Source organism: Peromyscus eremicus, chromosome 2 (assembly GCF_949786415.1).
Source record: "Peromyscus eremicus chromosome 2, PerEre_H2_v1, whole genome shotgun sequence".
Classification (NCBI taxonomy): Eukaryota; Metazoa; Chordata; class Mammalia; order Rodentia; family Cricetidae; genus Peromyscus; species Peromyscus eremicus.
Genome location: NC_081417.1, coordinates 153,680,484 through 153,701,193, shown reverse-complemented (window position 1 = coordinate 153,701,193; position 20,710 = coordinate 153,680,484). Strand labels below are relative to the sequence as shown.

The 20,710-nt window shown below is 48.9% G+C and overlaps 1 protein-coding gene across 1 annotated transcript in view; it reads left to right on the top strand.

The window, feature by feature from the left end:
• Positions 1-20,710, top strand: part of Kazn (kazrin, periplakin interacting protein) — a 390,355-nt gene that overhangs the window by 83,141 nt on the left and 286,504 nt on the right. The window lies entirely within an intron of this gene.

The following is a 20,710-nucleotide window of genomic DNA, read 5'->3' as shown; positions in this document are numbered from 1 at the left end:
ATGCCCATGGGCTTGGCCTTTTGCTCAGCCAGGCCAAGTCTGGTTAAGAATTGTTTTGTTTGGGGCCCATGAGATGGCTCAGTGGGTAAAAGTGCCCGCTGTGCCAGCTGGTGACCTGAATTCGATTCTCAGAATCCCCAGTGGAAGGAGAGAACAGACCCACACATGCTGTTCTTTGACTCCTGTAAGCACATGGCAACCATGTGCCCATGAAGCGACACTCTCTCCCTCTCTCCCCCCACCTCTCTCTGACATACACACACAATGATAATAAAATAAAAGAATAATTTTATTTTGTTTGTTTCTGTTTCATTTTTTTTCTCTTGAAACAGGGTTTCATTATGTACCCTAGGATAGCCTTGAACTCACTATGTAGCCCAGGCTAGCTGCCTCAGGCTCCTGAGTGCTAGGATTATAGCTATGGGCCATCATGCCAGGTTGTGGTTGGCATGTCGCTCAGTGGTGAAGCACTTTTCTAGCATAAGAAAGGCTCTAGGATCCATCCCCAGCACCAAGTAAATGTAATGGAATTATGTTGGGGTGACCTCAGGGATGGTGGACTAGTTACATTTCTCATTGCTGCAGCCAAACACTTGACAAGAAGCCATGGCAGGGAGGGAGGGATTTATTTCGGCTCACAATTTGAGGATACAGAGTTCATCAGGGCGAGGAAGGCATGGCGGCAGGAGGAGTGGCTTGTTGCCATGGCAGCAGGAAGGAGTTCGAGGCTGCTTGCTTGCATCACTGCAGACAGGAAGCAGAGAATAGAATGTCTACATGTAGCCGGCTTCCTCCTTCTTCCATCCTGATCAGCCCAGGACTCCCAGTCTATGGAATTATACCACCCACTGAGCATGTGCCTTCACCCCTGCTCAGTTTCTCCTCTCAAGCCCTCCCAGACGCACCCAAGGGTGGGTCTCACTAGTGCTCTTCATCTAATTGAGATGACAACCAACTCTGCCGTCCTAGGTGGGGCCACTGAAAGATATTTTTGAACTCCCAGGCAGTGGGGCGCAGAGGGTGCTCTCTGTACGTCTACTCACAAGGCGATCCCAGCTTCTGATTTTAAGTAGCTACATCCAGTTTCCAGATGTCCATTCTCACCTTTGGCATCTTATGTTGCCAGAGTAGTGTCCAACAGGTGGCAGCTGATGTGGATTATAAAAAGAGGAGTGTTTCATTTTGTTTTCTGTCCTGCAGTTTGAGGTTTCTACAGATTATCACTCGATATTTTTTAATGTATTTCCTTCTACTTTTCTGTGTGTGTGTGTGTGTGGAGGGGGTCATTTTATTTCCCCTTACCAAGTCCTTCGGTGTGGAGATACCCCTGACACTCTTCCTCTTCCCCCTCTTCCTCCTCCCATGCCTGCTTCCCCTCCCCTTCCCCTCTTCTCCCTTCCCCCTTCTCCTTCATGGACTACAGCTTAGAGACATTGCCTTCTCTGTCGTATTTCCTGCATATTCCAATCTGGAATCCACCACGGGGCCTTTGTGCTGACTGTTCCATCCACCCAGATGGAACCCCCTGCCTTTGGGTACCAACCTGGGGTGATCGTCAATTTTTTTAGGACTCTGAAGAGAAGGGCAGGGGCCATATGGTAGTTTGGAGGTGGGGACTGATTTCCTTGGGGGAAGGGAAGATGATGCAGATAGCTTCTGGAATGTTCCTCATGTTCCCCAATGTCTACACCCGGTGTGACCCTCTCCTTGGGTGGAACAAGACCGTGACTGCATCTAAGAGATGACAGGGAAGGGGACAGGTGTCACTCCTGAGGCCAGGTTACAGGGAATCTGACCATCTTGCTGACATAGTCTCTCCTCTCTCAGTTGACAAAACACCTGCTGGGTTCTGAGCCATAGAGAGGCCCACATAGCAAGGAACTGGAGATGGCCTCCGGCCCACAATTCATAGGGACGCGAATCACACCAACAGGCACATGAGTGAGCTTGGAACTTGATCATCTTCATCGCAGTTTCGGAATAACAGCAGCCTCAACTGACACCTAGCAGCCTGTGAGAGACCCTAAGGCACAGGAGTGGGTGGACTGCAATGTTTGCCAGCAGACTTGTGCTACACAGAGCCTGCGGGATGCTCAACATCGCTTTAAGCTCTGTGTCTGAAAGGACTTGCCATGCTGCAGCAGATATCTCCCACAGGGAAGGGTCAGGCTGAAGAGGGGATGTGTCGGAGATAAGAGGACCCATCTGAGTCTAGTCTGGCTCTTGACTTCCTGATGCTATAACTTAATAATATAGTCTGGGTGTGGACATTAGCGTTAACTGTCAACATGATGGAATCTAGAATCACCAAAAGATGGGCCTCTGGGTGTGCCTGTAGGGGACCATCCTGAATATAGAAGACTGGCCCACTGTGGGTGGCAGCATTCCCTAGCTAGAATCCATGACGGTGGACATGAGAAAAGGGAAGCTGAGCAGCAGGGTGCATTCTTCACTCTCTGCTTCCTGGGTGTGGGTGTGATTTGACAAAGTTTACTACCGAGTGGACTGTCCCCTTGAACGACAGGCCAAAATCAACTCTTTTTCCCTTTAGGTGGCTTTTGTCCAAATGTCTTATCACAGCAAAAGGAAAAGAAACTCAAATGTTGGATGAGTTATACATGGCAGTAATGCATTAGGCTCCCGATCCTTCAGGCTGGAAATGCAAGCTCCTGGCTTGGGTATCTGCTGAGGACCTTTGTACCAAATCATCTGAGGCAAAAGGCAAGAGGGCAGGTAAGGCTATCCTTTCTCAAGAGCCCTCTGCTACCATCATAGTGTGAATCCATCACGAGGACAGAGCCCTTCTGACTCGTCACTAAAGGCTCTGTCCCTTAAACATGGACTCAGCAGGACCTGAACTGTCACCACCTGGAGGGAACATCCCAACCATGGAGAAACCAGGAGCCAGGGAACCCTTGGGAAGGAAGGGACAAAGGGCATGGGTGTTGGGTGTTGGATAGGAGTTCTAGAATAAAATACTCATACAAGAGTCAGGTGTGGTGGCACACACCTATAATCCTAGCACTCGACAGGTAGAGGGAAGAGGAAGAGTTCAAGGTCATCCTTGGCTACGTAAAAAGCCTGGGACCATCCTAGGCTACACAAGACCCTGTCTCCAAAGGGTTGACCTAGACTCCAGGCCACTGAGATGCTAGACAAGTGGGGAAGTTACTGGCACTTTCTGGAGAGCAAGGGCAGGGTGGAGCTGGAGCCCTGTTTTACTAAAGGGCAAGCCAGGCCCTGGGACTTTTGCAATCATCTGAAAATCTCCAGAAAGACACACACTGGAAGCTGCGTGCTGAATTTCATGGAAGGTTACTCCATGGTCTCAATGACCCAGGACCTCCTGGTTGCTAAATAATCTGCTTCATCAAAGAACTGAAGTTGGGCCTTTACGAGGCAAAAGTACTGAAAGCCAAACATTGGTGGGAGACGCAGTCCAGACATGGGCAGGCTAGAACATTCCCCAGAGTAACCCATGGCTAAAATAAACCTGCAGCAGCTACAGAATTAGTACTTAGTCCCCAGGCTACCTCTTCCCTGCTCCCTCTCATGACATGAGGAGCCCTGGGCATCCCTAGGCATACTAGGCATGATGCAGTTATACCTTCCTTATAGATAGGTACTCTTATGTTGGTATGTGTGTGTGTGTGTGTGTGTGTACACATGCGTGCGGTGCACACGCATGTGTTGGGGGCATATGTGTGCACATGCATGCTTGTGTGTGTGCACACAGGTGCATGTGTGTGCTTGTAGGTGCATAAGTAATGTTGTGGGGTGGTGTTTGATTGTGTTCTTGTGTGTGCAGTAGGGCATGAGCATGCATGTTTGTGTGTGTGTGTCCATGTGTGTGCATGCTAGAGGTCAACCTCAGGTGCTGTCCCTTGAGAGCTATGCAGCTTGGATTTTGACACAGGGCCTCTCACTGGGACCTGATCGTACAGATCCAGCTAGGCTGACTGGCCCATAAGCCCAAGAATCTGCCTGTCTGCTTCCCCAGCACTGGGATTTAAAGTTGCTACCATATCATCCTTTTTAAACTTATTTTTATTTCATATGTATGAGTGTTTTGCCTGCATGTATGTCTATACAACATGTAAGTGCTGTGCCAGAGAAGGGCAGAAGAGAACATCAGATCTCCTGGAACTAGAGTTACGGGTGGTTGTGAGCTGCCAAGTATGTATTGGGAATCAAACCCAGGTCTTTTGAAAGAACAGTAAGTGCTCTTAACTGCTGAGCCATCTCTCCAGCCCTATACCTGGCTTTTTAACACCATGGATCAAGCTCAGGTCCTCATGCCTGAGTGGCCAGTACTTTATTAATTGAGCCATCTCCCCAGTTCTTCCAGCTGGAATTATTTATAGTCAAATAAAATGGTCAAGAGACCTCAGGGGTTCTCGTGTTTTGAATGTGAAGTGCCCCCCTGAAGCTCATGCTTCTGAACATTTTGTCCAAAGTTGATGGCTCTGTTTGGAGAGATCATGGACTCTTTGAAAGTGGCACCTTGCTGGAAGAAGTCTGTGACTGGGGGTGAACTTTAGGGTTTAATAGCCTAGACTCACTTCCTGTCACCTCTCTCTGCTTCCCATGTGGGGGTGATAATATGACCAGCCAGCTCCATGCTCCTGCAGCCATGTTTTCCCTGCATGTTCCCATGCCTTCCCAACTGCAACGGACTGGATCTCTGGAACTGTGAGCTACATTAAACCTTTTCACCCCTAAGTTGCTTTTTTGTGAGGGTGTGCCATCACAGTCACGGACAAAGAACCAAGACAGTGGTAGGAGCTCCACCGGGGCTTCTCTCTGATGTCCTGTGACTAAGCTCCTGTGCTGAAGGCTTGGTCCTGCCTGGAGGATCCCCCATGGAGGAGTAACTGGACCCTCAGAATTCTGTCCTGGATTCACTCCTTGATGGATGAAAGATATAGCGCTACTGGGAGATGGGGACTACTTGGAGGAAGAGGTCACTGGGGGGATGCTCTGAAAGAACTTTGCCCCAGGCCCTTCCTGTCTCCCTCTCTGCTCCCCAACTGTGATGAGGTGAGCAGCTTTGCTGCTGCATGACCTCCGCCATGCTGTTCTGCTCTACAGAACCCAGAAGCTACAGAGTCAGCTGACTCTGACTGGAAACCTCTGAACTGTGAGCCCCAGTAAATCTCTGCTCCCTGAAGTAGTTTCCTTTGGATGTTTGAAACAATGACCAACACGTCAATTAACATATAACCCTTAGCAAATGGGTATCATTGGCCTGTCTTGGGTGGCCAGCTCAGCCATGCTGATTGTTGTTGACTGGGCATGCTCAGTACCTATGGACCATCTGTCTATCTGCTGAAGTGGCTGCTCCATATCTCTTATCCTCCATCAGCTTAGCCTGGGCCTGTCACCATAGCAGTAAAAGAGGGAAGAGTGTCATCACTCAAGGCCTCTTCAAATCCCTGCTTGTCTGTGTTCATTAGCATCCCAGCACGTCATTGCCCAAGACTGGTCACGTGGCTAAGCCCAGGTTGCAGGATTGGAGCCATTTTGCAATTTTCCCTGGTACACAGATATACCTGTTCTGTCAGGTCTGGCACAGCCCATCACTCCCGTGTCCATCACTGTCAGTCACAGAGTTGGCCCTGTGTCCCACGTACTTTACATCCATTCAGTGACCTACATACATGTGGAAGTCAGAGGACAACTTGTGGCAATCAAGTCTCCCTTTATATTGAGTGGGTCCTAGAGACTGAACTCAGGTTTAGCTTCAAGTGCCTTTACCCACTAAACCATCTCATCACCTCTCTCTCTCTCTCTCTCTCTCTCTCTCTCTCTCTCTCTCTCTCTCTCTCTCACACACACACACACACACACACTCTTCCTTTCTTATCTATGTTGCCCTCTGGCTTGACTGGAGATAAAGAATCCAGATCTGTGCCATCTGATTACCCACATAGTAATTCCATTTCCTTCCCAACATTTACTACAACCCTAACATAGGTGCCGATGCCACCCGCCTCTGCTCCCATACATGATGGACAGGTCCCTTCTCAGGTCTGTCCATGCTGCCTTCAGAGCTGAAGAAGAGCTGCTAGACCCTTGTTCTCAGTTAGCTGAGTAACCAGGACCATGTGAAATTTCTCACTGAAGGTGTTGAGGGGACTGTATTCAAAGAGTTCGTAAACAAACTTTTCCTAAGCAGCTAGGGTGTTGATACAGCCTACTGGTCTACCTTGAACCTCTGGGCATGGAGGGCAGTGTAATGAGGGGGCACAGCTGCTTCAGGGTCCGGGTGAGGAATGGTGACAGAGACACCTGGTCTTCCAGTAATTTCTAGCCTCCTTCCAACTGCTTGTGGAAGTCTCCAAGGACCTCAAGGAAGGTGCTGTCTCTATAAACAGCTGCCTGTTGTCCACTCTTCCTTTGAGAGAGCTGTATGTGTTGGGCTCTCTCTAGCAGAAAAGAGCTTTGTGGTTTTGAAACAGGCTCTGGTAGAGTTGGGAATGTGATGCCCTGCCCCCTAGAGGTACTTTAAGGGGCAGAGGTGCCTGGGCTCTGGTGAGAGCTTGGGTTTTTTTATCCGCGAAAACTGAAGCACAGAGCAACTCATTCTTCAGGCTGCATGGCCTGGGAAGTACGGACTCTGTAGTCCGGCCCTGAAGCCTCATTCATCACCAGGACCCTTGCCTGGGATTTCTCTGGCCCAAGTGTACATGGCAAAGCTATTGCTCAGTGTGTCTGAGATAAGCAAAGGTCTGGGGCACACTGTGAAGGCCAGTTTAGGAGAGGGACAATAATGCAGCATAAAAGATCTGCTGTCGCTCAGGTCTGCACTGGGTGGTGCTTTACCACTACTGGAGGATTGGTTGTTAAGTGGCAGCTAGGGCAGCTGGTAAGGGAGTGCCAAGGTGTCTCTCGATCCCCTTTCTTCATCTGTGGGAACACGCTGGAGAAGTGTGGTTTGGTTGTTGGTTGTTGTTGTTGCTTTTGTTGTGTTGTCTTTATGCAGGGTTTCACTCTGTAACCCAGGATGGCGTCAGACTCACCACATAGCCCAGGCTGACCTCCAATTTATGCACAATCCTCCTGCGTTAGCCTCCCATGTGCAGAACTGTGTACTGACAGCTGTGCTTTACCACACCTGGCTAGAAGAGACTCTTGATTCCCACAGTCCCTCCCAGATCTGGCATTCAGTGCAGGCCTGTGTGGACAGGCTCTGGGAGGAGGACTTTTTTTTACTCTGCCACAGTAACCAAGCACACATCTAGTTCCAGACCACGGGCTTCTACACAGAGCCTCAGGTGACAAGGTCTCTGGAAGATCCAGTACAGTGAGAAGGGCGTTTTAATTCCTCTGCCCTGTCAGTTGATGATTTTTATCTTTCTCTCTAATACGTAATTCCTAAAATGGCCATCCAGCCCCTGTCATGTGTCAGGAACCATCCTCGTCTCGGGCAACCCTATATGCTGTCCTGGGGCTGTACTGACGTGATACAGTGGTCATGAGAGTGTCAACCTCCGTCCATCGCCAGCTCCCCCTGCCCACCCTGCATCACTGGTAGACATTCCCTTCCCTAGTCCTGTGTGGTTTTTCTGCCCTCCTCCTCTCCCAGCTGCTGCTGGCAAGGGCACAGAGCTTCACAGTCTGCAAAGTAGCTTGAAGTCACTGGGACCTCCAGCTAGTGGGGGAACGTGTTGACGGGATCATGACCTCCACTTTGGAGGTGAGAAAACGGCCTCACGGGGATTTCCCGCCATCCGCAGACATCTTTGACCTTGAACCCAGGCCACCTTTTCTTTCACACATTGCCATTGTACCCACTGCCTGCACTCACCGGGCCCCTCCTCTCCCTCCATAAAAAGGCAGAAGTAGCTAACTCATGGAATGCCCGCTCACAGCAGTGCTCTGGCTATGCTCTCTAAAGGGTAGCCTGTCCATTCCTCAGGGTAACATTATAAGTCCGAACCATGTTATCCCATTTCACAGACAAGGAAATCAAAGCCTAGAGAGGTCAAATAACCTGCTCAAGGTTACACAGTAAGTCCCAGGGCAAGCTTATCTGGCTACAGAATCCAACATGTTCCTGACCCATTATTCATCACCTTTCTCAAGTACTCCTCATTCATTCATCCACTCTCGCCATTAGAGAGACTTCCAGATGAAAGAAAATAGGGTTCTAGTTCTCCATGAATGCACTGTGTGACTGAGAGGGTATGTTTTCTATTGCTGATCACCACAAACAGGGCCTCATACCCACTGATCCCCTTGCAGGGTGTGGAGGTGGGCATCCAGGTGTGGCTGCATGGGGCTGGGCTCTGCTCAGGGCCTCACAAGGCCGAAACTAAGATGCCACCTGGGCTGTGCCCTCGTCAGCAGAGGGACCCTTGCCAAGCTCACTGGCTCCAGCCTGTGTTCACTCATTCACATGCAGAGCATCGTGTAGGTCACACCTGCGTGTTGGCACACTCCGCAACAAGACTTTGGCCAAGAAATGATTGGCTTCCCCTTCTTTCGTGATCAGGGAACAGAGGCGGCTGCATTTGCAATGTTTCATCTCAAAACTCGGTTTTAAGGGCATTTGTGTTGGGTGTGTTTTCTAAATGACTGCTTTGTGTGCTTTCTGGAAGCAAGATGCATATGCTTTGGCCTCGGAAAGATTTGCATTTCAGAGCCAGCAGTTGGCTTCCAGTGAGTAGGAGGCACCACCACAGCTGAGAAGGGATTGGGGATGTCGTAAATTTGAGGAAACTCCTCTTACACATCCTCCTGGGCACCTCTTCCTTTAAAAGGATCAATAATACTGTTACCTCATATTTCCTCACAGCCATTCTCATGGCGCCCCTTCCAAACACTGGCCACTGTGAGCGGCTACAGACTCAGAAACATATAGAATATGACTTGAAATTGCCAAAACGACCAGTCCCATGTGCCAGGTCCCCGGCATGCCAGTTAGTTCCTAGGCTTTGTCTCCTCTGGTGAGGATGTGATGTAAGGTTTCTCCCACTGTAGTCATGAGAGTCATGAGGCAGCTGAGACTTGGAGAGGTTAAATCATACAGATGGAAATCTCTGAGATGGCTTTGAACCATCTCAGTGTTCGTGATGTGTCTGTGCCTCGCACATCTCTCGTAATCTGAATCTGCCGTGACTCTGATAGGCTCAGGTTTTGAATGCTTGTTCCCCCAGCTGGTGGCACAGCTTTGGAGGCTGCAGAGTCTTCAGGAAGTGGAGCCTAGGTGAAGGGGTAGGTGGGTTGCCAGGGGTGGACCTTTGAAGGTTGGAGCCCCTGCTTCTAGCCCTGCTTTTCTGCTTACTGTTCACCGAGATATGAGGAGTTTCAAGCATCAAGAACTTTAGCCTGCTTTCCCCCATAATGGTGGACTAGAGTAATATGATACCATGAGCCAACATAAATCTTTCTTCTTTGAAACTTGTTCAGGTCTTATGATCACAGGATACAAATGCAGCTAGCACACCATCCCAAGCGATGAAAGTGGCCCAGGCAACCTTTGTCTGTCTCCTCCCTGACGGGAATTCTGGACAGAGGACAATGCAGGTCGCCCTACCTGTGGTCCCCAGAAGCCCCGCTCCTCTTGCTTCTCGCTCTGAGCAGGAGCTGGGATGCTGTGTCCTGGCTGGTACTCCTGATGATTTGCTTGCACCACAAAAGTTCTTGGAAATGGCAAAGGTGATGGGGACACCGCTCTCCACCAGCTCTGTGACTCTAGGGGCCCCTCTCCCCACTGTCTGCAAATTCTCAGCTGGCAAGAGGGGCAGGGTCTTTGTCTTTAGTGCTAGCCAATGCAAGGAGACACTTGGCATGAAAGAATGGCAAAATGCAGTCTTCCCCTCTACTCACAGCAGAGCTGTCAGAGGCACACAGTGGTGGGTCATGTCTGAAGCCACGATGCTCTGAACACTGGGGCTGTGTGTTTGGGGCTGGCGGATAACTCAGTAATGAATGCTCCACATCCCAAGAGCATATTTGTCTTCAAAGACTCTCACCTCTCGTGTCCTAATGCACGTTGATGTTTCCCTGTCCCCTGAAAGGCTCCACTGCAAATGTACACTCAGAACCATTTTTCCTGATTGAACTAAAAGCAGCCCGACTTTGTTTTATCGTTGTGGTTTTCTTTTTTCTTTTTTTTTTCCCCTCTTTGGGTTAAGGCAGTATTTAAAAGGCTTTTTTGAAGAATGATGCCCTATCTAATGTAGAGTGCTCTGGTTCCCCATCACAGAGACCCAGTCTGCAGGGGCTCACATGGTCCTGCATTCCTGTCCCGAAACATTTAAGCCATCCCTGTACTCTGCCTACATACTGGAGCCTCCTCTGCAGGGCTGGGATGAAAGCAGCTAGACCCAAGGTCTTTAATCAAGACTCAGTCAGCAAATAAAAGGAAGTGGCATTCCCCTCGATATCTGAAAGGGTTAGACTTCTTGATCAAGAGTGTTTTAAGAACAGACTATCCAGGTTATTGAAGTAGGATGCCAGCCCCTTTATGCTGACACACAACAATCCATGTTAGCTGCAGAGAAAAAAATGTGTGCACACATGAATGTGTGAACACAAATGGAGTGTATGTGGGCACATGTGTATTACACACACACACACACACACACACACACACACACACACACACACACACACGGAAGGTTACTCTTACCACCAAAATTCTCTGTTCCCAGAGTAAACGTGTAGCGTGAAGGTTGAGAACACTGAAATTAGTGAGAGCAGACTCTCTAAAAATTTCTTATGTGAGAAGGACAGTGTTTCATCAAACCTTTGTCGCCTTAGTGTGACTCTTCCAAGTCACCCTCACACTGTCCTCCTCCTGGCTCAGGGACGTGCAGTAGGCTGCACCTGTTTGCCCTCTTTGAAACCTTTTCCGGCATCTCTCTACTTCCCATTCCCACCTCCACGCAGCAGTCAGGCCTGATGACCCTTCCACTGGTACACTGCAGTGGTGTCTCTCCAACCTCGCAGATGTTCTGGATAGGTCCCGAAGGTAGAGGCAGCTGCTGGACAGATCCTGCCATAGCGCCTCCTACGGGTCACTGTTGGAATCAGGCCCCACGGCTCTGCACAGCCCCAGCCAGCATAGCATTCCAAAGTTGCCTGTAGCTCTTTGCTTCTGCTTTATCTGCTACCCCTAGCCAAATCCAAAGTCTCCAAGCCCCTCCACTGCAGGTGAACCCTAAAATCTCACTAAGGAGAGTGAGGGGAGCTCAATAGCACAGCTCTCCTCCAGCCTCAGACGTGGCTCTTGACACGGCAGCTCCTGAAGCACCTTGTGTCTGTAGTAGTCTGTATTGCTTCACACATTGCTGAGACAAAATGCCCAACAAAAGCAACTCAAGGAAAGAGTGGTTTATTTCAGCTCACAGTTTGGGGAATATAGTCCATCGAGGTAGGGAACACATGGTGGCAGAGGTGCGAGGCAGCTGGGCACATGGCATCCACGGTCAGGAAGCAGAGAGCAATGGATGCTGGTGCTCAGCTCACTTTCTCCATTCTATTCAGTCCAGGATCCCAGCCCACAGGATGGTGCTGCCTACATGTTAGGATGGGTCTTTCTCCCTCAATTAACCCAGGAACTCCTTCCAAGAATGCCCAGATGTCCCTGGTGATTCTAAACCCAGATAATGGTCAATATCAGGCATCACACTTTGGTTGATCCCATCTGTTGTGCACCTTGAAGCTTTTTGAAGCTTCTGGGTCAAGTCTAATCAATGAAGGTGGCTGGAGGTGGTCCCAACTCTGGTCTCCCGGCACATCGTCTGCTTTCTGCATCTCACACAGGTCTCTCCTTCTGGAGTGCCTTCTCCTTCCACCCCAATACCTCAAGACCCTGCAAGGAGTCATCATGGCTCATGGAAGGATATGGACTTTGTCTAGTCACCTGGTCAGAACAAAGCCACTCTCCCCGAGAGCCTTTTATATATCTCTACTGTCTTCCACACTGCTTACAGCATCATGATGTCATACCCAGCCTCCCATTTCCACTCACCTGAGATAGACACTGTGAGAAGCTTATCCATCTCATGTGCTCATTCAGTGAGCACTCGTTTGCCCTTGTTTTAACCAGCTTGCTGGCACTGTGACAACAGACCTGCAATGACCTTACAAAGAGGTTTATTTGGCTCATGGTTTTAGAGGTTTCGATCCACAGCTACATAACCCTGTTGCCTTGGGCCTGTGGCAGCACAGTACAGGTGGAGGGAGCATCTGGTGGAGAAAGCCTGTCTATCTCATGACTGCTTGAAAACAGAGAAAGTAGGAGAAAGAGACCCCTGATTTCCTCTTTGAGGATAATGCCCACCCGTGACCTAACTTCCTCCCATAAGGTCCATTCTCCTAAAGATTCAATCAGCTCCTAGTAGAACCACAGTCCAGTAAGATGCCTTCTTCATAGAAGGCTTGGGGGATTTAAGATTTACGTCATAAGTGCCCTTACATGGGTACTTTCCCATACAGTGCTCTTGGATGTGCCAATAGTTAAGAGAGAGAGATCGCCAACCTCACGGCTCACACAGTCTAAATGGAAAGAGCATCTAAGGCCCTAAGGCCAAAATCAAGGCATCGTGGTTGGATGGGATGGGGTGGGGCTGAGTGGTTGAGCACTTCAGTGAATGTCCAAGGCTCTGGGCTCCACCCCTGGCACTGTGGAAATAAAGCAAATGGAATCCAGGTACTGACTGGACTGTGCTCCTCTGGGCACTCTAGGGAAGGACTCATCCAGCTTCCAGTGGCCTCAGTTAAGTTTTGGCTCTTGAGTCCCTCTGTCCCTTCTTCATTCACTTGGCCCTCTTCTACGGTGTGTCTGCATCCTCTCATGCTCTTAGAACAGCTTCATTAGATATAAGGCATTGTGGTGGTCTGAACGAAAATGGTTCCCATAGGCTCACAGGGAGTGGCCTTGTTGGAGTAGGTGTGGCCTTGTTGGGGTAAGTGTGTCACTGGGGGGAGGTCTCAAATGCTTAAGTCAGGCCCAATGTCACTCTCTCTTCCTGCTGCCTGCAGATCCAGATGTAGAACTCTTAGCTCCTCTCCAGCACCATGTCTGCCCGCATGCCACCATGCTTCCTACCATGCTGAAAATGGACTAAATCTCTGAACTGTAAGCTAGCCCCTATTAAATGTTTTCCTTTGTAATAGTTGCCATGGTCATGGTGTCTCTTCACAGCAATAGAAACCCTGACTAAGACAGGTGTACTCTAAGCCAGCATCATTTGACCTTGAGTTTTACCCTAATGACATAGATAGAGAGACCCTGCCTCCAAAGCTTCTGAATTCTGAGTTTAGGAGGGGACACTGCCCCTCTGACAACAGTGGCCTTCATGCTCTTCTGCTGGGTCAAGATGGCAGTGAAAACTGAGGCCCAGGGAGGCAGTGTGTCTGGAGCCTCCTTAGCTTGGTTTGGCCAAGCAAAGATAAATTGAGTCATGGCCCCAAAGTGGGAACCCTTCCTCCATACCTATTCCACCTTCTAGAAGCACAGGGCTGGACATGCAGCCACTCACCATCCTTAACCCATTCTCTGGTTAAGAGTGAGGAGAACAAGATGGGCCTCTTGGTTGTCACAGCAGAGGCCAGAGGTAGTCACGCCATAGATTCTCTACTGAGCCAGCATCTCTACAGTCAACCACACAGCCCAAGAGTTTCTGAAACTGGTCTCTCCCACAGGCTGTGTGTGGAGAGCAGGGGTCCCTGGAGAGCCTGGCTCATGTCTGGCCATGTCGTTTGCTACCTTCCACTCATTCATGTAACCACTCCCAATGGTCATTTCTGATTCTCTGTAAGGAGATGGTCCCTCATTCTCCTCTTCATGTCCCTCTCTCCTGCCTTGCTCTGCCCCCACAACACAAGTAGCAGCATTGCATGCTGTGTGCCCTCCCGTTCCACTAGACATCCTTAGTCATCTGCTTCACAATGTGTAGGCTCCATGACCCCTAGCCTGGTGTGCTGATGTCCTTGTGGGGACTCTACTCTCTCAGAGGGTTTTAGTATCTCACAGTATCCTTTTGGAAATAAAAGGAGGGGAATTGCTGACAATTTTCACAAATTTGGGCTCTTACAAGGATAATTTTCTTTGAATTAGCTATGATTCTCTTTTTATGGAGCCCTAACATTTTGTTTCCTTTGGGGGCTGCTACTAAGTGGGCTGTTAAATATTTGGTCTCTTCTGCCACTGGGTTTTCAAGCCGGGAGGGTTCAGCATAAGTAGGAATGCTGGAGGATTGGACTCACGGTGTCATTGTCTTGTGGGTCATCATGAGACAGAAGCGATGGAGGGAAGGGGGGATGGCAGTTAATTTAACTCCTACACCTGAGCTCTCCCAATCTGGGGGGGCTGGGTCCTTGGAGATGAGATGGAAGCAAGAAGATCCCTGAGATGTGAAGGAAGGGATGGACAGGATGTAGAAAGAGAAGATGTGGGGGATGCAGGCAACAGCTTTCAACTTCCCAGGTGGCATGGCTTTAGACCGAGGGTTGCTGGGTCCCTAAAATGCAGCCCTGGTTTTCAAGACTAAGAATCTGGGTCTGCTGTCAACTGTATGTCTTGATTTCTTTTCTTGTTTCTATGATAAATGCACTCTTGTAAAAGCAACTGAAAGAAGGAAGGGTTTATTTTCATTCAGTGACAGTCATGTGTGGTCCATCATGGTGGGGAAGTCAGGAGAGCAGTATCTTGAAGCAGCTGGTCACATCACATTCACGGTCAGGAAGCAGAAAGAGATGGATGCACACTGTCGCTCAGCCCCCTTTCTCCATCTCTACACTTCAGGATCCCAGCCAGGGAATGGTGCTGCCCACAGTGGGCAGGTCTTCCCACCTCAATTTAACTACTCAAGATAATCCCCCAAAGATGCACCTCCCAGATGATCCTAGATCCTGTCCAGTGGACAATTAACACTGACCAATCATATGGTGTAATATATTGTTATGAGACACTATTCCTGGGGAGACAAGAACAAATATCTACTCTCCAGATAGGGAATCAATAATAAACCAGAGTACAGATACCACTAAAGTCCAACTTGGTAAACCAATGAGCTTATTGGAGTTACTTCCAGGAATATGGGTGAGGGGCTACTTGGAAGGGCAGAAATTACTCAAAGGCAGCTGATGCTCCTAAATCCCACCCCAGCAAGAGTGACAGCTCATGAAAGCTGGAAACCTGGAGCTTACCACATATCCTGCAGGAAGTTCAACAGGTTAGAGAATGTCTATTTCAGGTAGCTCAGGTGGTTTGAGCTTCTTTCATGTACCTCAGCTGGCCTCAGCTTCTTCTAGGCAGCTCAGCTTGTCTTTCTCCCAGCAGTCCTTACTGCTTGTAGAAGTTAGGGGAAGAAAGGGCCAAGTGCATCTGCTCTGTTTCAGGAACTTCCTGAATCCTTTGAGTTGTTTACTTCCTGAGTTTAATGAGCTTCTCTGCAGATGGAAGTTTTACCTCCCTTAAGATCATCCAGCATTTTAATGAGTTCTCCCCAGGATGAAAGGCTTTATATTAGAGGGAAATGCTACATAACAACTATCTACAGACACTGTGTGACTGAGCCATGCTCAAGCATGCACATACACTGCCTTACATGCCTGTTCCCTTGCAGGCCTGGCCCCTTGACTAAAATGCAAGTCAGGAGAGTTTGTTGTCTGCCCAGCCCTCAATGTGGTAGGCAATGAATAGTTCTTGGTCAAATTAGCAGCAATTCTTTATACGTTTGCTTAGAGATTTATCTCCACGGTCACCTGCCAGGTACATCCCACACACTGGACATCTGTGTTGAATGCTTAAACAGGGAGGGGAGAAAACAGGTAAAACCTCTTGCCCGTCCAGCGCTCAGATCAGAGAGGGAGAAAACAGGAAGCAAAATGCTGTAAGTCAGATGAGATTGTGCCGGGTGGTCTGTTAGCAAGTGACAGTCACGTGGGGACAGCCTGGGAGTCAGAGGGGGTGAGGGGTGCAATTTGAAGGATACACAGCGTGCTATTGGAGCACAGATGAGGACAAAGGCCCTGGAGCATTGGAAAAACAATTAGGAAGTCTGAGTGACAGGAGTAGAGTGTGGGCAAGAAGAAATGTGAGGGGGGGCGGGGAGGTGGGAAGAAGTCAGATTAGTGGACCACCCTCCCTATTCTGGATATGTAAGACATTAAAGTTTGAGGAATTTGAGGTACATCATGAGGTACCTGGGAAATGAGTGGTGGGATAGAAGCCAGGGCTTGGGTTCTGGATCTGTTTTGTCTGTGACATGATAAGTGAGTCCGTTAGAAGGTGACACGTGACCTACCTTCTCTATAGCTGCTGCTGCTGCTCTACCTGGAGAAAAGAAAACTGGGATTTCTTTAATGTGCCCCTGAGAACACCTTCCATGGCAAGGTGGTTCTGGCAGCTTGTTATTTCCATTTGAACCATCTTCAGGTTCCCAGCTGGATGACAGCTACCTCCCCATCCCTGCCGCCTCCCCCTCTCCTCCCTGCCCCCCTCCCGCCGAGGCCCCCATGTCTCCTCACCCCTGCCGCCTCCCCACCCCTGCTGCCTCCCCATCTCCCGCCGCCGCCCCCATGTCTCCTCACCCCTGCCACCTCCCCACCCCTGCTGCCTCCCCATCTCCCGCTGCTGCCCCCATGTCTCCTCACCCCTGCCGCCTCCCCACCCCACCCCCACCCCTGTTGCCTCCCCATCCCTATTACATCTTCTGGGCTGCCAATACCATAGGGACTCTGACTTCTTTCTTTCCCCCGGAGATTCTTGTCTTCTTCTGGAACCTTCCTCAGTGCTGAGGCCAGGAGTGCATTTAATTTAGGGCCTCCACCTGTTCAGTCAGTAAATTACTTCTGCAGGTTCACTCTGACAAAACCGTCTGCCTTGCCGACCTTTCCCCACCTCATGCGTGGGTGACATATTTCTTTGCTTAACTTCCTGTGCCATCTCTGTTCTGTTTCCTGGCTTTGCTTCCTAATCAGTCTCATGACTGCCCTTCCTGACCCCCTTGCTTCTGAAGCCCACTGCTACTGCTTGCCCCCATGGATGACTGGGGTGCCCTCCAGCCTACCTACTGCTTCTTAGGTAACTTTTGCAATCTGGCGAAGGCTTCTTCATGCCCACAGCACTATTTAAGATGCCTGGGATATAGGATGCCCAGGGTGATAGATTTTGCATATGTAAGTGAGTACATGTGATGTGCTAAGTGTTTATGAGTGTTTGGGTATGTGTGGTGTACGTAAGTATGTGTACTCATATGTGCAGTTGCACGTGCATACGTGTGTAAATGTCAATGGGGTCCAGAGTTTGACATCCGGTGTCTTCCTCAATCACTCTACACTTTATATATTAAGGTGGAGTTTCTCACTGAACTCAGGGCTTGCCTTTTTAGTTAGTCTGGCTAGCCAGCTTGCTCCAAGAAGCACCTTTGTCTCCACCACCCTCTTGCTGATTACTGCTTTTACTAGCTTTTCCATGGGTTATGGGAACATGAACTCTGGTCATCATACTTGTGGGGTAAGTGCTTACCTGCTGAGCCGTCTCCCCCAGACCAAGGCAGTGGTTTTGATGTGTCTTCTAGAAACATACGGAACTGAAAGATCTGTATGTCTTCAAATTGAACAAAAGAGAACCTTGACCTCAGCCTTGTCTATGTCCAGCGTCTGATCCTGGCTGAGTGATATACCATTTCAGAGGTGATATTTCAATGCTGGCAGTACACATATATACAAGCCAATGCAGTTTTTTTCCCTTTTCTCCACTCCTCCTTTAAGCAGGATCTCATGTGCCCATTCTGTCCTCCAACTCTGTGTAGTTAAGGATGACCTAGAACTCCTGATCTCCCTGCTTCCACCTCCCAGGGGCTGGGATTACAGATATGCACACCCCTCCCCCATTTTAGTACAGTGTTTTTTTGAAAAGCACTTTGGTGATGTCTGTTCAGATTTCCGATCCTTCCTAAGGTTTCAGAAATCCTAAGCAGGTTTGGCAGGGATCTGTGTATAAGACTGCCCGCTGCAGCACTGTTTATTACAAGGGCAAATTGAAATCCAAATTGGCCATCAGTCCCTCAGCGGCTCAAACCGGATGCATGTCAGAGTTAACAGTGGGATACCCAGAGGAAGTCACAAGTGCTGAGATTGGTTCTCACAGACACGGAGAGACGCCTGGAAAACAGGAGTGAAGGTTAAAATAGGACTCAGGGGATGGCTCAGCAGGAAGAAGCTCAGCCGAGCAAGCCCGAGGACCTGAGTTCAGATCCCCAGAACACACATAAAAAGCCTGATTCAGCAGTGCACATCTGGAATCCCAATTCTCTTCCAGCAAGCTGGGTAGTGGAGACAGGAAAATCTCTCAGAAGCTGCCAGGCCAGCTAGCTTGTAGCACGCAATCTGGCGACAAGAGACACCCTGCCTCACGCGAAGTGGAAACTAACCCCTCTGACTTCCACACACATGCTGTGGCATTCATGAGTGTGCACAAACACATATACACAGATTAAAGGACTTCCACACACATGCTGTAGCATTCATGAGTGTGCACAAACACATATACACAGATTAAAGGACTTCCACACACATGCTGTGGCATTCATGAGTGTGCACAAACACATATACACAGATTAAAGGACTTCCACACACATGCTGTAGCATTCATGAGTGTGCACAAACACATATACACAGATTAAAGGACTTCCACACACATGCTGTGGCATTCATGAGTGTGCACAAACACATATACACAGATTAAAGGACTTCCACACACATGCTGTAGCATTCATGAGTGTGCACAAACACATACACACACAGATTAGAAGGGGAAGAAAAGTTCAGGTCAAAATAAGCAAACTGCCATGGCACTCCAGTATATGCGATGAGTTGTTTTTGTAGAATAAAACTATGTAGCCATTGCAGAGCAAATATGATATTGTTAGGAAAAGCAATTAGATAGTTCACAAATCTTAAACACTGGAGTATTCTCAGGTTATTGAGAGGCTCTAACATTCTGTCCAATTAATATAAAGAGTTCAGTTGAATGAATGACCCAAAGACTGTCTCTCAAGGGCTGGGGAGATGGCTCAGTGGGTAAGGTATTTGCTGCACAAACATGAGAACCTGAGTTCAAATGCCCGGCACCCATTCAGAAACTGGGCACAGTGGCATATATTCAGCACTGTGAGACAGAAATAGGTAGGCACCAGGTGCTTGCAGGCCAGCCAACCAGCCAAGCCAAAACTTGGAGCTCCAGGTTCAGTAAGAAACCCTGTCTCCAAAAATAAAATTGAGAGCAATAGAGGAAGACACCCAACATGAACTCTGACCTCCATATGAGCACATACAAGTGAGTAGACCTACACACACACACACACACACACACACACACACACACACACAGGTGTGTCATGTGCCCAGTCGTGTCCCCAGACATTTGTAGTGGGGGGGGCACCCAAAAATGGGTAAGAAAGGGATGTGAGGCTTGGCTGACTCAGCATGCCTGCACTTGGGGGTACAGGAGCCCTGCATCCAGTTCCCATGCCTTTTTAAACTAAACACCCTACAGGGGAAGTATCTTGGCCTTATCCTTTACATCTCTCAGTCTTCTTTCTCTTTTGTTGGAGAGTTCCAGACACACAGAGTGAAGATATGCCGTCAGGTTGAGTGTCCATCAACCAATGAATGGATAAAGAAAGTATGGCATATATCCATAATGGATCATTAGTCAGCCATAAAATAGAACAATATCCAGCCAGTAAGGTGGTCCAGTGGATGGCACCTGCCACCAAGCCTAATGACCTGAGTTCCATCTCCTGGACCCATGAGGTGGAGGGAGAGAACTGGCTTTGGAGAACTGGCCTCTGATCTCCATACATGTACTGTCACATGCACACATCACTCCCTACACACACATATAAATAAATATGATCACTAAAAAAAACATTTTAAAGAACAAAATCATGTCATTTACAGGAAAATAGATAGGACTGGAGACAGTTAAGTGGAAAAAAAGCCAGCCTCAAAGATGAATATTGGGTCTTCCCCCCTATCTGGGGACAGAGAAGGGAAGGGGATGGGGAGAATGAATGTGAAAGTATAGAGAAACTATTAGGGACATAGAAAGAAAGCTAGAGCTATGACAGGAGGGTTCTGGGAGTGTGAACATGGTCAAGCTTGTGCTTGTGTGGACATGCCACAGTGAAACTCAGTCAAGGCCATAGTTGATCCGAGTTCATTTTTTAAAAGGAGCATGCTTCAGAGCTGGGATGTGGCTCAGCTGATAGCGTGTTTGCTGAGCATGCATGAAGCCCGGGTTCCATCCTCAGCACTGCACACAACCAGGTAGGCATGGTGGCATGCGCCTGTAATCCTGGCACTTTGGAGGGGGAGCCAGGAGGATCAGGCGTTCAAGGTCATCCTTGGATACACAGTAGGTCAGAGGCCAGCCTAGGCTACATAAGACCCTGTTTCAAAAAAAAAAAAAAAAAATAGTGCATGTTTCGTTTTTTTACTAGCCCAAACTGTGTTATTCTTAAAACTCTCAGATGTAGGCAAAATGGCACACACCTATAATCCAAACACTGGGGAATGGAGAGCGGGTGAAGTTGGGGAACTGGAATTTCAGTTCAAGGCTAGCCTGGGGTGCGGCTGAGGGATTTCAGTCAAGGCTAGCCTGAGATGAAGCTAAGAAGTTTCAGTTCAAGGCTAGCCTGAGCAAGAAAGGAGAACCAGGCACAAAAGGCTAACGGTGATCAGT